This window comes from Acomys minous, assembly GCF_964271855.1.
Source record: "Acomys minous genome assembly, chromosome: 10".
Taxonomy (NCBI): Eukaryota; Metazoa; Chordata; class Mammalia; order Rodentia; family Muridae; genus Acomys; species Acomys minous.
In genome coordinates, this window is record NC_140491.1 from 25,468,194 (window position 1) to 25,485,700 (window position 17,507).

The 17,507-nt window shown below is 43.7% G+C and overlaps 1 protein-coding gene across 3 annotated transcripts in view; it reads right to left on the bottom strand.

The window, feature by feature from the left end:
• C1QTNF7 (C1q and TNF related 7) overlaps positions 1–17,507 on the bottom strand; it is a 102,118-nt gene that overhangs the window by 48,155 nt on the left and 36,456 nt on the right. Inside the window, exon 1 of one of the 3 annotated variants that reach the window (XM_084797633.1) lies at positions 16,069–16,284. The exons of the other annotated variants lie outside the window; for them this stretch is intronic. The gene's annotated coding sequence lies outside the window, so the exon portion shown is untranslated. Of the gene's footprint in view, positions 1–16,068; positions 16,285–17,507 lie in introns of those variants that run through there. 3 annotated transcript variants of the gene reach the window in all.

Consider the following 17,507-nt stretch of genomic DNA (forward strand, 5'->3'; position numbering starts at 1 on the left):
TTCACACAGTAGAGTTTCTGTCTCTCTCAATGTTATGTCCCCATGTCTAGGAAAGTCTCTGCACATGGTAGGCACTCAATAGGCATGCACTGCATGAATGTATTGTCTGACTTTTTGGCAATTCTCTCATGTCCTCAGCTCATCGCAGGCTCCCACATAGAGCGACCATGTTTGCCATCTTTTAAATGTGAAGAAATAGGCTGGGAGAGGAGAGCAGCCTTTCTTCAGATCACATAGGAAGGAGGTTAGCTAGAGTGATATTCTCAAGACCACTGGTCCTCAGAATTTCCACAGGACTTCTTAGGGCCAGAAGTGCCTAGGTCACAGGCACTGGCAACATTAGCAAAACAGAAAAAAATTCTCCTTACAGGTGGTATCAATTGCCTTCTTCTCATCCCGCCCTCTTTCAGCTCAAACTAGCATCCCAGCTTATTCACAAAGGCTTGTGTGCATGTGCATGTGTGTATCACCATTATTGTTCAATAGACATATTTACATATGTTATCTAGTTTGATCGTAAATAATGTGTGAGGCTGTGAGACATGATAAAAAATTACTATATCCCCTCAGAGATGGAGAATAGACAGTTAGGATGGGGGGAGCTCCATAAAATTTTTTTTTTGCCATTCTTTGGTCTTTGTGGTTGCTTCTGGGCAAAAGGTACCAACTTTTGTCAATACCTTGCACACCCACTTAGGAGAGCCTGCCCTAGTGACTTTCCTTTCACCTTTCTTTAGAGCGTAAGTTCCATTAGTGTCTCATCTCTGGCAACTCCAAGCTACTCCATTCTTGGGTGACACCAAAGAATTCAGGAGGTCAAGTGTGACAGTCCTCTGAGGCTCAGCTCTGGGGTTCCACTCAAGCCTAGGAGCCAGTGGCCATCTCAAGTGAGGTGGCTGAACTATATGGTTATAGATCTGGAACTATAGGTAATCCCTACTTCTCTTACCGCTGAGAGAGACCTGGGTAATAACGATGCCACCCAGAGACAGGCAGACCAAGAGTTGTAGAGAGATGGTATTTGGAGCCTTTATAGAGTGCTTAGGTTCATCAGAGCCTGCAGTTAGACCCACTCACCCTACAGTCCTACCCACTAACAGGTACTGCTTTGGTCTTGCTCTGAGGAATTTTGAGTTGAGTGCTTTACTTCTTTCAACATAAAGATGCTAACTGAAGGATTTCCCAGGTACATCCCTGGGGGGGGGGGTCATAGTTATAAGCTATTTGTCTCCCTATTTTAAGAAAGTGCTGGTCATTGGTTATGTGTTCACAAATGATTGCCAACTCCTTAATCATAATTTCAGTGGAAAATTGGTGAGGGGACTTTGATATACTGACATGCTGGACAAATAATTTTTTTCTTGAGATGCCCAGGAAAATTTAGAATGGCTTTCCTCTGGAGATCTGCCCAACTTGCTCTATTTCCCCGTGAAAGCAGCTCTAAGTCACATGGATCCATGCTAAAGCAAGTCATATTTTATTTTTAGTGCTGTTTGTTCTATTGTTTTCTAAGAATGCTCACTACGTAGACATGCAGATTTAATCTCTCCCCACTGTAAGGTGGAATTCCTCTCCCTTCTCCCCTGATGTGTCATAGACTCTTCCCTGTGTGTGAAGAAAGTCCCCAGGGGAGGATCTAAGGGGTTTACAGAAATCACTGATGTCATAGTTTGTTTTATAGACTCAGTTTGCTAGGTTTCAGTCCCCAGCCATTCATCTAGCCTTCGTCTCAGTTTTACTGGGAAGATATCTTATTCATGTGATTACATTCCATGATCTGTTGACTTTGCAAAAAAAATTTAACATTCAATCAGTTGAAAAGAATTAACAACAGAGCTGGGGCCTGGCTTCCACAATAAAAGGAAAATTCTACCTATTATCTTCAGCACCAGATTCTGCCCTATAATCCCAGTCAGTCTTCCTTCCTGGAGGTCCTCTCTCAATTTCAGATCTAACCAGGTCCAGTGTTCACAGAATCAAACTGTTTGCCGTGGGTCTCTGAACATCTGCCTCCTGGTTTTGTCCAGAGTCTGGCTGTCTTTCCTCAGGAGGCATCCCGGGCTTCTGCAGCCCACTCAGATGGTGGCCTTTTAATTCACATCCCTCTTCATGCCATCAGGTAGGTAACCTTTCCCTTTCTTGTCGTTTTCAGATCATCAGTTGTCCAGTGTTGATCCTCATGTCCTTCATGACATGACTTCCTGACGGAAGTTATCCACGGATCCCTGCCACTCTCATTACCTGTGGAATTTAGCTCTGTCTCTTGTTATTCTCTCTAATATCACTGTTGGTTGGGCTTTCCATGTCTGGTTGGAAGACTTTTCCATGTGTCCTGTTTTCAAAGTTCCAAGATTTTCTTCTAATCATCTGTCTTCCATTCAGCTTCAGGTTTACAGTCACGTGATCATACCTCTGAACTTTTCCTTTCCAACAGCTAATATCTTTATATATTAAAGCTGAAGATTTTCTTCTCCCCCACAAGTTTTCTCTTCTTGAGATGATCATTACAGTGTATGTGTAGATATAATGATGTAGATAGTAATGTACTATGTATGTAATTTATGTATAAAGTATTTATACACATATATATTTATGTATAAAGTAAATTACACATGTAGTAATGTGTGCATATGTAGTAATATATTTAGGAGTAATGCATAAATGATACATGTAATAGCATGTTGTATATATTTTCCTTTATATATGTACATGCTATCATTTCTTCTTTAGAATTTAATTCAGTTGTTTCAGTGTATAGTAAAAAATCCTTGAATAAATGACCTTTGCCCACTATTTGATTTCATTCTTCCATGTTCTCTTAACTTTACACCATCTGGTTTCTGCCCCACCATCCATTAGCATTGCCTACGACTGCCAGGGACCAAACGGCCTGTGGCCGACCCCCACCCATTCAGCATCTGCAGCAAACATCCTGCTGGGCCACTCATTAGGCATGCAAGGCATCAGACTTAGCCCTGAGAAGAGAGCGATCCGATCCTGAGATAACCACAGAGACATCCTGCTTTGCCTCACCTAGGAAAATCCCTCCCCCTGCAGATGTTCCCGGGGCTCAACCCCAGAAGATTTTGTACTTTTCCATTTACCCTCCCCGCTCACCCCCACCCTCCCTAAAGCAGGTTTTAAAAAGCCTGCCCTCACCTTCAATAAACGGCTCTTGACAAGCTACTGTTCGCTTGAGCCCTGCATCTCTCTCGCCCATTTCTTTATCTACAGGTTGCGACCCCCCTCGGCCCCCCAATAACTGATCAGCTGGACTGGTTATGTGGACTAGTCATACGACAAGGTCACCAATGAATGCCTGTGTCTGACTCTAGTCAGTTCTCAGTCCTTTGACTTGACTCTTCTCGCTACCTGTCAGGTCTCAGGACCTTTTCCAACTTTCTCTTCTCTGCCTTTAGGTCTCTTCACTTCACCATCGCCACACCTCTTGTTTCTGTAACCCCAGTCAGTCACAGAGCCAGGAAGATTCATTTCTAGCCCTGTCCTCCCTTCTGAATGCCATACTCACATCTACCCATGCACTAGTTGTCACCGAGTGGGTTTCCTGTAGGTACACAACTCACACATACAAGGTGTGGCCACCCCATCTTCCTCCACCTGTGCCTCATACTTCCTAATGTTTTAGATGCTTAGGCTAAGCCCTTCACAATCCTTTTGATTCTCCCACCCCTTTGAAGATCTGGTGTTAATCATCTTTTTCATTCTCCTTAAACATCATTATCTCAGCTCTTAGCATACCGGTATTCCCTCTAGCCTTCCTTCTAAGGATCTAGCAACCTTTGTCATCATCACCTGCTGCCACTAGGTGTGCACTGGATAAAAAGGACCCACTAGCCTCCCTAGCTCTCTCTCAGTCTTCACTATGTTTGTCTGTCTCTGTTTCTTTTTTTCTTTCATGAGCGCCCTCCTATCTTTCTTCCCGCTCCCTTTCCTCGCAACAAACCACCAATACCAAATATGTTATGGCGACTTTTAAATCACTTTTATAACATCAACTACTCTCTATTTCCTACCATCTCTACCGCTGTCACTTTTGTCTTTTTCTGCATTATCACCTGCTTAGGTTATTGACCTAATAAGGTTTTCCTGCTTCTGTCCTAGGAGAAGCCACTGGAAGGACAGCAATCTGTCTGGGGTTCCAATGGCTTCCCGGAACTAATGCTGCAAGATTAGAATTGGCCACAGGATGCTCTGATGTTAGTTTCTTTCCTTCTTGAGGCTTCTTATTCTACCTTTACCTTCTCCCATCCTTCACCTCTGACCATGCCGTCTATACCACTCCTCAGTCATGCCTGGTACCCTCCCACCATGGTCTTCTTTCTGCATAGGTTTTCCTGGTGTGTGCATCCAGTTCATCTTATGCCATATAGCTACATGGACACCAGTGACTGTATGCTGCCTCTTCTTTCCCCTATATGTTCAAATTTCATGTTTCCAGTGAAATCTTTATGTCCCTGAGTCAAACACAAGCGGAGCCCATGTTGTCTTCTCTCTGGCCATGACTCCTGGACCCAGAGCACTATCCAAGAGATCCTGCTCGCAGAGTGCTCCATGCTGCCTGCCAACGTTAGCTTTCTGGGACTCTTGCCTTCCCTGAGCCCATCTAACAGGACTCTAGCCATTTTCTACTTCAAGATCTGTTCATCTCTGTGCTTTTTGTTGTTGCCGTTTTTGTTTTGTTTTTGTTAATAGATTCCTCAACTGGACTTTAAGGCCCAGGAGAAAAGGATTTTGTTGTTGCTCTTTATGCTGGCTCTGTCCTAGAGGACCACAAACATGGTGGGCCAGGTGCTTCCTGGGCTCACCCCTGGGAATATTCTAGCATTTCTTAAAGGCAAGCCAAAGAGTCCTATGCTTGCTCATAAGGATTAAGGGGTGGGGGGTGGGGGGCAGGAGGGAAAGAACACAAATTAGTTCAAGAAACCCAAAAATGCTAACCACTGTTTGCCCAAGAGCCTTTTCCTGGGGGCTTGAAAAAACTGGCGGAACCGGCCTCCAGTCTAGCCACATTTTTGCTTCTTTCCTTCCTGCTTGGCTGAGAGGTGATAGGGTGAGTAAATGAGACTGTACTGAAGGTCACTACCTGCTGAGTTCTGTCTGTCAGCTGCCTGGGAGCTTCCCCAAACAACCCTACAGTTTCAAACAATCAAAGGAAGACAGTGTAAATCTGAAACATTTGAAGCCCACGACCCGATTCTGTTCATGCTTATTAAAATCTTCAAAGGCCGAACATGAAAAATAGCCCTGTTTTAGATTATCTCCCTCCCACATGGCACGGCTAAAACCATTTTTATAGCATGCAGTACAAAAACTCGAGATCTCAGTTTTCTTTCTACGCACACCTCTTCCTGGCAAGGGTCCAGGGCCCTCAAGCTCTGTGGGTCACAAGAAAGTATGTGTGGACAGAAGGCTTCCTTGAGTGTCTCTGCATTGGAGCCAAGTTATTTCCAAAACTCAGATGAGTTTAGAGACGTTATAGCTAAAGTTTAAGAAAGGCCCATGTGTTTCCCTTAGGAGACAAAACATGTGGGTGGTGTCCTGGGCTATTTTTATGTGAAGTATTTTGTAGATAAACACTCGTTATAAACCTCAGCCTTTCGAGGGAGGTGGGGTCGCAATCTTCTCTTCTAGTGCAGACTCCGTGGCCCACCCCAGATGGTTCTCCCAGTGCACACTGGACCAGCTCACTGTCCTAACCTCAAGCAATGATCCTGAGGCAAACACGCCTTCTCTATAGCCCCCGTCACTTGCAGCTATACTTTATTCTTTGTTGCTTTTCTCATGGGCAGGGGACACAGGTATCAGGCAGAATCTGGGTATTCAACATCAAACTCTCCCTCCCTCTCTCTTTCCAGGGCTCTGTTTCAACTCACTTTGCATGTGTGAGTGCATGCATGTGTATGTACACTCATAGGTATGCATGCCAAGGCCAGAAATTTCACATAATATTTTCTCCCATTCTCTATTGCTCTTCACTTTTGTGGAGGGTCGGAGAGGGGTGGGGTGGGGGATGGGGGCTCTCCCAGATCACCTGGAACACCCATCTTCCATCATTCTCTGATCTCTTCAAATTCTACTCCTGGGTGATTGTTTTCAGCTAATAGAAATGTTCAGGTGTCTTCCATCCTGAAGTAATCCTGACTTGGCTCCTTTGGCCATCTCTAGCCACTGCACACACCTATCTTTCCAAAAAGCATGGGCTTGGCATGTTCAAAGCAGCCTCCAAGCATAGCCAGGGGTCAAGGAAACAACACATCTTTCTAAAGATGCTCCAGAGCTGGCCACCAGACAGCGTCCAGATGCACCTGCTCAACAATTTCTGCCTTCAAAGTAGTATGATTTGGAAATGATTTTCACTTTCACCTTCCAGTGGCGTATGCCATAATGACTATTTCCAAATGATAACAATTTGAAAGCATAAAGCTTTAAATAGTTTCCAGATTTCCTTGCTGGATAGAATGGTCCAGCTAAGGCAAACTAGAAGTTAGAGATAGTCTTGAAAGTGAGAAGCGTAAGGGATGCAGGGTGCCTAGGCTCTGAGTAAATATTTATGTTGTCCTCTAGTGACTGGCTTTGAGGACTTATGCAGACAGTTGTTCAGTCAGGCAGTGCAAGTGATACTTTCAGGAAAGCCTTTCAGTAGTGGCTCGAGCTTCTGCGTGCAAGGAGGCACGTGACTGAGCCGGGGATATCAGTGTTCTCCACACCTCTGCCCTACAGTCCGCAACTCTGGCCTATGAAGATCAGATTTGGGAGGCAGGGTTTTCCATCATTTCTGTGGATGCTGTATCTCAGGAGACACACTAGGGACCATGGTTTGCCTCTGCACCGTTAATGTTACCTTGGACTTGATGCTCACAGGTAGGTCGAGCACCTACACCAAGAGGTTGTTCCATTGGGTTGCTGGTGTTTCTTGTGAGGCAAGAGGAATGTAACCCTTCCTCCACAAGACAGGGATTTGGTCTCTTTGGTCATGTGGGAGGTATTAATAACTTATTTTCTCCTAATAAACACAAGACAAGGAATTTGTCGGCTTGTAGGCTAGGAGAAGGTGGTCAGCTCACAGACAGCTGGCTGCTTTGTCTGGACAGAGACTCAACAGTAATCGAGGAAGGAGCGAGCAAGGCTAGATCAAGGGATGAGAGGAGAAGAGTGAAAGATGAAAAATGACCTCCTGTAAGGAAGCTTGTCCATAAAAATAAGAGGACAAATCAGAGGAGAGTATGAGAGGAGCATGGGGTTAATTATGAGGGACAGCTTGGAGCACACTCTGTTCCTGTAGATAGGAAGTACCAACATGAGTTTGAATGAATCATGCCTTGCTTTGTATGTGGGCGTTTATGTCAGTAATTACATATGGGCATATTACATCAGTACCTTTCGTGTCAACCAAGAGAGATGTGTGAGACTCATAAGGTTCGTTCTTTGTTGTAGATAAGAAAGGACACAGTGAGGCCAAATGGTAACTCACTAGAGGCAGAGTTCATAAGAATGCCTCCTGACTTTGAACGGTATGCTCAAATGCTCTCACCTCCGCCATCTTGTAGAAATGATACTTTAGCTAATGGTAGAGTTTTGAGCATGTATGCAAATCTGTGGGCTCTTTTTTTGTTGTTTTGGCTTGTTTATTTGTTTCTCTTTTAGACTCTGCAGTCATGACAGGAGGTGATAAGCTTTCAGCATCCATCTTAGACTGAAAACTGTCTGAGGGACAGGGGAGATAATTAAAATGGAGAGAAACCCAAATGAAAGCTTGGCTTCATGGCTTGGGATGTGGACAACACGTTGCAATAGCCCAGTGCCTTTGTGGAGGCTGTATTTCACATCCCAACAACATGGAACAAATTGCACAAATGCGTGGAATTAGATCCCTTGGTAACAAACATTGAAGTCACTTTTTAAAATGTCACCAAATGGCTCTGTTAACTCTGTTTTGTAACAAGTCACAGGCAGATGGCACTTTGAAGTGTGTGATGCCTCTTGGAAAAACAAAATTGCTTAGGCATTTTTGTCTGGTTTGCTAAGATAGAGAGTGATGATGCCCCAAAATGAAAGGAGTTTGGCAGGCACTAGCACAAAAGGCTGGGTATGGTCAAGGCTCTGACTGTTAGCTGCAGGTTGGGTTTCCCAAAGGCTTCCAGACTTGCAGAATAAAAGATGCAAAGTGGGGGGGCGGGGGAAGAAACTTCCTATTTTCTGAATGCCTACTATGTGCTTCTGTGGTTTATGACAATTATAACTTATTTGATTCTCTTTTAATCCTTTCTTTCAACTTTTTACTTCATTTTATTGTTTTCAGACAAGGTCTCATTTAGTCTAGGTTGGCCTCAACTCCCTTGGTTCCTAAGGATGACCCTGACCTTAGGATACTCTGGATTGCTGAAATTACAGTGTGAACCATCACTCTGGTTTGTGCAGCTTGGGCCTGGAGCCCATGGCCTCTTTGTTCTGGGCAAACACTGCCAGATGAGCTACAGACTCAGACCTTTCAAATAAAACATAAAATTTGAGGTCCAGAAGCACCCCATATCTAGTGAGCTGGGGTTCAGAGCTTGACCTGACACCCCAGACCTTCCGCTATTATCTACTCCAGGTAAAATTCCTACCCTGTCTGCCTTTATTGCTTATCCTAAAACTATTTTCATGCTTGGGAGAATTGTCAAAAGTTATAATAGACACAGAAAGTAAATATTGACATAATGTCTCATTTTTGTGTCAAATTTCAAATTTACTATTTTTGAAAGTAGGAATTTATAATGTGTCTTAATAAGTACTTATTCTAAACCCATTTCAAAGCATATTTCACTTGCCTCCCCCCTATATCAAAGACTATAATGCAAAACACACAGGCTTCCAAATCATTGTGTAGCTGGAGGTAGCCATATTCCATTCATTGTTGGGTTGACAATTTGCACGTTTGTGTTCCGAAAAAGAGTTTCCCATGCTAAATTAAAAGGCAACGTTAAACAAAGAAGTAACTTTGACTTTTTTTCAACTCAACACTAGAGGTACAACAACTGATTGCCATTGTGACAATGGAAGCCACATGCTGACATTGATGGGGCAAGAATTTGCAAGAGGATGGATTTCCTGAGGGCATCCTAAGCAGCTGCACCACCCTTGGACCACCTACATTTGAGCTTCTTGTTATATGATGAGATAAAGTGCTAGTTGCTAAAGCAACTGGGTTTGTGATACTTATAGGAAGTACGATGCTAACTGATACCCCCTGACCCACATAATAGAAATTTAAAAGAATTCCAGTTTCCTAACTTAGTACTACATCCATGCCAGTTTTTTTTTTGGGGGGGGGATCTGGATTTATGTCTCCAAAATATTGGAACTTTAACAAGAGACTCTGAGGGAATGGTGCTTATTTTGTTGGGCACAGACTGGGGCAAAGTGGGGGTCTCTTCCTGGTTGTTGAAAGATGGTCCCCAGAGTCATGGTCTAAGAGACCGTCATCCTTCCAGACTATCTGAGACAGAGGGAGTGTGAGTGAGCAGGCATTGGACTCCACATGGCCAACCATTTTGCTTTGCATGGATACAGATGTGACCTTTGGAGAGTGAGGAAGGATCTGGAGGGACCGCTTTGTCTGTTTTTTACCTTGGGGAAGGACCACACTGAAGCCATAGCAGACATATATGATAACCAATGTGGTTTTAATAGACCTCCAAGGAAGACATTTCCTCAGCCCTTTCCCTCTGGAGACCATATCAAGACTGAAAAAAGTTGCAGTAAATGATTATTTTTTAATTTTTTTTTGCAGTAAATTCTTGTTTCATGTAAATAGATGTGTAATTCATGTGAAGAAAATGAAAGCACCCTCTGTTTGTCTGAGGCAGAGCGAAAAGTTACTGAGCTGTACAGGGTGGAGGTCAGAGGTCACACTGGAGTTCTGTTTACTCACTATCTCACAAGCTGGTAAACTTTCTCATGACTCCATTCAAATAAGCTTCATGGTACAATCACTGTCTTCCATCCCCCAAAGTCATAGGAAAGAGCTAAGACCCAGGATACACGGCTGAGGATATTTGTAAACACTGTTTTATGGCAGTACCAAATTCTTTCTCACCCTTTCGCAGCTCAGCATCCATCTCATGCCGAATCTGCCAAAGTGTCCTACGTGTGTAGTCTACTGTACTGTGGCCTAACGGACTACAGCTTCCCAATCTCGTCCTCTTCCCTCATACTTTTCTTTCCCTAAGTCTTAGCTTTGAAACTTGTCCCCAGAACAAAAATATTTAAAATATGTTTCGCAATTTGGCAAGAATCGCACTTGTTGTAACGTGCAGTCCAAATTAGAAAACGAAATCCAGCCTCGGTAATCAACCCGTGCATCTCGGCTGTGGATCCATAATTCAGATTTATAGTCTGGAAACAAAGGCAAAATGCAGCAATGAAACAATAGTCTGGATCCTTACAGCTAAGCCTACTCTGGCTACAGTTGTTTGGGTAACTGAAGGACAAAGACTCCTCTTGGGCAGGCTTTCTGCGAGGGGACCCCCTCTTTGGGTAGGTTCTGTCTCAGACCTGTGAGGACATATCCCAGACCAATTGTATTTAAAAGTTGTACACATGACTCCTGGCCAGAAGAATTGGGTTGGCTGTCTGCCGGCAATGCTGCACGTTGGATCCATAAACACTTGTATGATTTCAGACTTGAAGCCACACAGGAAGTGACCATGAAGCCATATAATCCACTCCATAGTCTGCCATATCCTGGCTCTGCCTTCTCTAATGACTTAGTCCCTAGAAATGGCAATGATTAAAGCTTTTGAAAGAGAAATGGTTATCTCATCTTCATCTAGGACCCCCTAATGTAGCTCTGATGAGGGAGAACGTTATTTAAAAACCCAGAAAATAGAATACGGAAGCAAATGTTCTTTTCACATACTTACTCCTAGCACTATACTAAGAAACAAAAAGTAAACTCCAAAACAGTGCTTCAAGGCTAAAAAGAAAAATCCTGTAGATTTATCACGGTTCTGCAGCTCATGGGTGATAGATAAATCAAGTCTGAAAAGTATTTCACTGGGGCTGGAGATAAAGTTCAGTTAGTAAAGTACTTGTCTAAAAAGAGAGAAGACCTGGCTGAGTTCAGTCCCCAGAATCTGAGTGAAATTCCCGAGCATGGAGGTGCACACTTGCAGACCAGTAGTGGAGAGGCAGGCATATTCCTTAGCCAGCCTAGCACGCTTGACAAGCTCTATGCTAATGGGAGACCCTGGCCAAAAAATAAAAAAGGTGGACAAAGGCTGTGGAAGATCTGAGGTGGTCCTTTGCCTTTCAAGCATGCACATATGTGTACCCATACACACATGAATATGCACATGATAATAAACTAATTTTAAACAGTTTCTGTGGCTTCCGGATTTAGCTGTGTATTTCCTTATGGCCCAAGTCTGTGCTAAATGCCTCTTCATCAGCAATGATGAGTTCCCAAGAAGTGTCCCTTTCTTGTCACCTGCTCTTCCTTCTGTCCATTAACTTATTTTTTTTTCTTCACTTAGTCTGTGAAAAGGACACTTGGGTCTGCGGTTCTTTTGTTTGTAGTTTCCTTTAAAGCAGAGATCTGTGTGAGAACGTGTACTTTCCTTCTTGCTTATGGCTGTATCTAGAGCAGTGGTTTTCAACCTGTGGGTTGTGACCCCTTTGGGGTCAGGCAACCCTTTTAAAGGAGTTGCCTAAGACCATCAGAAAACACAGATAATTTCATAATAATTCATAACAGGTACTGGGCATGGTGGTACATGCCTTTAATCCCAGTACTTGGGAGGCAGAGGCAGGCAGATCGCTGTGAGTTTGAGGCCAGCCTGGTCTACAAAGAAAGTCCAGGACAGCCAAGGCTACACAGAGAAACCCTGTCTCAAAAAATCCAAAAAAAAATCATAACAGTAGCAAAATTGTGGTTATGAAGTAGCAATGAGAATAATCTCATGGTTGGGGTCACCACCACCACCACATGGGGAACTGTAATTCAAGGGTCACAGCATCAGGAATCTTGAGGACCATCGCTCTAGAGTAATGGTTGGCACGTGTTGGGTGTTCATTAAATGCTGATGGGCCAAGTAGGAGCAGGGCTGAAGCACCCAGGAGGTCTTGCTAGGCACATATCATGTGGAACCCTGGGCTAAGCTGATTCCGTCTGTGACAGAAGCTTTAGAGCTAAGTGATGTGCTTGGAGTCTTGAAGTTGAAAGGTGATGGGGAGAGAGCTATTTCCTTTCATTTCCTGACATTGTTCCATGGTTCCTGTTCCCCTCTGTTTCCATGACCCCTGTCGCAGACATGAAGTTCCCAGCTTGCATGCATGTGTTTGGCCTTGCTCCATTTTGGTTTTCATATGCTTGTGCTGTAATAGTCAGCAGAGACATCAGCTTGAATACATTTTCCTCAACACATTAAGTAGACAGAAGATTTTAAAATAAATTTCTCACAATATAAATATTATAAGTGCCTTTTTGTTTGTTGGTAAAGTCTATTAACTGATTTTGAAATGATTTACTTATTTTATTTTGCGTGTAGGAGTGTTTTGACTGCATGTCTGTGCAGCATGTGCACAGTGTGCCTGCAGAATCCAGAAGAAGGCATCAGATTCCCTGGGACTGGAGTTACAGATAGTTATGAGCTGCCACGTTGGGTGGTGGAGATTGAACTAGGATCCTTTGAGGAGTAGCCAGTTCTCTTAACTACTGAACCATCACTATAGCCCCTTAACTGATTTTTTAAATTTCACTTATTAGTAATATATATATATATATATATATATAAAGCTAGATGAGAACAATCTTCTGTTCTGCTATTCACTGAAGCCTGATGCAGTAAAAGGAACTGGTGACAAAGTTAGATGGTCACATGGCTTAGAAGGGGACACAGGCCAAAAGAGGAGGAGCTTCACTGGACATAAACAAGACTTAGTATTACTACTCCATACTTGCATACTTACTATTCCATAGCCCTGACTTACTATTGACTCTGGCCAAATGACATAACACAAATTTGTGAGGGGAGAAAATGGCCCACCTTTTGTTCTCAACAGAGCTCTGCTTTCCTCAGGTAAAGGTCAGGCTTGACACTCAACCTTCATACAGGCTGGTTGAGCACAGTGACTGGTGAACTCTTTTCTTTTTTTTCAATTTATTATAATTTATTCAGGTTATATCCTGAATGTTATCCCTTTACTTGTATCTTCCCCTTCCCATCCTCCCTCCCTCTTCCACCCTATTCCCCTCTTCTAGACCTCCGACAGAAGGGGGCCTCCTCCCCCACCATATGACCATAGCACATCAGCTCTCAGCTCTCATCAGATAGCCTGCTTCCCCTTTCTCTGTGTGCCCCCTTGGCCTCCCCTCCAAGGGGAAGTGATCAAATCGGGAGCACCAGAGTTCATGTCGGAGACAGTTCCCACTCTCCCCACAACCATGGAGAATGGGCTGTCCATTGGCTAGGTCTGAACAGGGGGTCTAGGTTTACTGCATTCATTGTCCTTGGTTGGTACAACAGTTCGTGCAAGGCCCCCATGGGTCCAGATCCGCCGGCTTTGATGGTCTCCTTGTGAGGCTCCTGAACCCTCTGGGTCCTTCCATCCCCTTCCCCACTCTTCCATACCACTCTCAGTGCTCCAGACTGGTGACCTCTTATGTGCAACTGAATGTTCTGTGTGATTTGCTGACAGGGAACCACAGGCACCTGCGATTGTAAATGAAGCTCTGTGCCAGGAACAGTGAGAAGCTGCTTCATAGAGACCGGGAGCAGCCCTGGCAGGCTCTCTGTTTCCTTTTGGGGCAGGCACAGCCCCAAAACATGGGGTCATGAAAACACGCAGGATGAGGAATTAGAACACCTGTTTGAATCCTATCACTGTTTACACAGAGCCTGGAGCCGGCCAGTACTGGGTAAGTTTTTTCACCCTTTAGACCTTCAGATGGTTTGCATGAAATCAAGGTCAACAGTGCTTTCTCATCAATATCTTGAATATCAGATATTTACATTACAATTCACAATATTAGCAAAATTGCAGTTATGATGTAGTGATGAAATAATTTTATGGTTGAGGTCACCAGAACACGAGAAACTATATTAAAGGCTCACAGCATTAGGGAGACTGAGAACCACTGTACTAAGGGAAGTCATGCAAGAGAATACAACCAAAGAGATGAAAGTGTAGAAGTTTAGCAAAACTGAAAGTAGATCATTTTTTTTTCTAATTCCTGTGGCCGGCTGCCTATGTGACCCTGGGATAGCTTTAGTCTTCTCATATATAAACGAAGGAAAAAAATACCTGGAGCATGAACTAGAAACCTTACTTGATTGACTGCTGCTGATACATCATAGCGAGGAAACTGAGGTGCAGGGGTATTACATAAGCACACAGTCAAACAGAAGCCAGTTTGTTTTTATGTCCCCAGCTTTTCATCTTCTGATCTTGTACTCCTTGGCAGCTTATCCTCAGAGCAGGCATGGAGTGGCCAGGTAACCGATCAAATCCACTCTGAATGCTCAGTAACATTTCCCCTAAAATTATCTCCATTTACCTTCTAAATTTGCTTCTCTCTGTCTGATGGTGCAACACAGCACAGTGTGTTAGACAGTAAGCATCCAGGGTTGTTAGCTACCACCTGTGCTGCGTTAGGACCCACACACACACACCTGTCCCAGCAGGGTTGACATTTGTTGCCTCCTACTGTCAGTGCAGTGGGCAGATGACATCTACTTAGGTGAAGGTGAGGGCCTAGATATCACCTCAAAGTGAAAATGGGGTGTTCACTAGAGGGCTGAATGTGAACTGGACTGTTAGGAATTCTTGATAACTTTTAGATCTTATTAACTTTTATAGTCTCTTAAGTGTCTGCTGACAATTACTAAGAATGAGACCACCACCACCACCACCACCATCTCCACCGCCACCATCACCGTCAGATGCCGTCATGTGAACCCAAATTACACAAAGGGAAAAAGGAAGACAGATTTTATCAGCTAGCATGAAGAGTGCTTATTCTTGTGGATTTGGGAACATTCCAGGGAGTCTGGAACACACACTTTAAGCAGGGTGTGGGACCTTGGAAACGTAAATGAAAACACATTGGGAGATACAATCTGATGATTGGGCAGGCAGTGAGATCTTGGGACACAAATCCCACATAACCATTGAACTATGACGAGGAACCTAAAAAAAAAAAAAAAAAAAAAAAAAAAAAAAAAAAAAAAAGAAAGAAAGAAAGAAAAAGAAAAAAAAAAGACACTGGATTCTTGAAGAAGCTAGCTGTAAAACCTTATGGCAGAAAATTTGTTCTAAATAAAATGCCCTCCTCTACAATTCCAAAGTCACAAACCACAATCCAATTTAAAATACTGGTGGAAAGAAATGCATGTTGACATCGCACGGCACTTATGAAAGCATACATTCTATTCCTGGAACTGCTATTAACAAAAATACATCCTTTCTCCTACAGATGCTTATGTCCCTGTCCCGCATTATCCCCACAGCCACGTGGAGTGGCACATTTGTTTAATCATAAAATGGACAGTAAATAAATCAGCACTCTTAAGGAAATATAAACCGAGCACAGAATCTATCCCACTACAAAGAACTCTACAAGGAGCAGCGTTGGCTCAGATGTTCTTTCTCCTCCGTTAGAATCTTACAGCAAATCAAAGGAGACATCTTCACCCTGGGCTCAGCAGGAGCAGCCTCACAGACAATCCTGTCATTCAGGGGAGGTCAGAGGGCTGCTTCTGTTTGCTCCCAAGGTTTCCGAGTCATGCTGCTCTGGAGTATTGATCTGTGGTTAGGGGGATTGTAAACTTTCGAGCACTTCAAAACTAACGCAGGCAAAGCTAAGCCCGAGTTTCACTTTCTCTCTTCAGTTTGGCACCAGTGTCCCCCAGAAATGTTTTATTGACTAAGCCTAAATCAGTAAACACCCCCAAGCATCAGAGAAGCAAACAGAGAAGTGTAAGACCTCGGAAGCCAAGAGTCTTCTCCAGGGTGAAAATAGCCTGAAGATGTCTGCGTGGATGGGGGCGAGGGCTGTTTACTTACAGTGTTTGCCAGAACTTCCAACAGCTGGATGCTTGGAACTCTGCACAGATGTGGACTTTAGCTCAAAGCCCCTTCCTTTTGCCTGCAAGAAGCACTCACTTTTTACCCCCTTGGCTTCAGATTGATATGTGCTTTCCTGATTCGCTTTTAAGAGCATACTCTCAAGCTTCAAAGGGTGGCGGTGAATAGAGGGAGGCTGCAAGGCCAGGGCATCCAATGGTGCTGGAGTCGCTGTAGGGCGCTGACTATTTGAAGCAACTTCATAAATAAACAAGCTAACTAAATAAATAAATATCCCTTTTTATCTGCTGGCTTGTTCCCTAAATCCTCTTTGGGAAGGAGTACTGAGTCTTGATAATATCTAAAGTTCAAGTTCAAGTTGAATGTCACATGTTTTGTATGTGGGAAATCGAGGCTCTCCGGCAGATCTTCTGAGACCAGCTGCTCTTTCTTCTTTCTTTTTTAAAATTTTATTTTATTAATTTATTCAAATTACAACTCAATTGTTATCCCATCATTTGTATCTGCCAGTTCCTCCCTCTTTCTCTCCTGCTTTCACCCTATTCCGCTCCCCTAGGTCTATGACTGAGGGGAACCTCCTCCCCCACTATATGGTCATAGGCTATCAAGTCTCATCTTGGTAACCTGCTTGTTCTTTCTTTGAGTGCCATCAGGGCTCCCCACCAAGAGGAGGTGGTCAAATATGGGGCATCAGAGTTTGTGTGAAAGTCAGTCCTCACTCTCCACTCAACTGTGGAGAATGTCCTGTCCGTCGGGTAGATCAGAGTAGGGGTTCGATGTTTACTACTTGTATTGTCCTTGGTTAGTACAATAGTTTGAGCAGACCCCTCTGGGCCCCAATCCACCCATCACAGTGTTCTTCTTGTAGGTTTCTAGGACCCTCTGGGTTCTTCTATTTCCCCATCTCTTATATTTGTCTTACGTACAGTCCCAGTGCAATGTCCACACAACAAGGACATACGCTCAACCATGTTCATAGCAGCCTTATTCATAATAGCCAGAACCTGGAAACAGCCTAAATGTCCCTCAGTTGAAGAATGGATAAAGAAACTGTGGTACATTTACACTATGGAATACTATTCAGGTATTAAAAACAAGGAAATCCTGAAATTTCTGGACAAATGGATTGAACTAGAAATGATCATACTGAGTAAGTTAACCCAGAAGCAGAAAGATTCACATGGTATATACTCACTTATAATTGGGCACTAGCCCAAAAGGCATGTCCCATGAAAGTCTCCACTTACTAGGAGATTGGGACAGATGTGCTCTTGTTATTAATTGCTGCTAGAGGGAATATTTGTGATGGCCATCAATGTCATCACCTTCAGCTGGCCATGGAAAGATGTGAAGGTCAGGGTTTGCAGAGCTCCACAAGGATCACATAGCTGGGAGAAGATCTGGAGCCAAGGGCTACC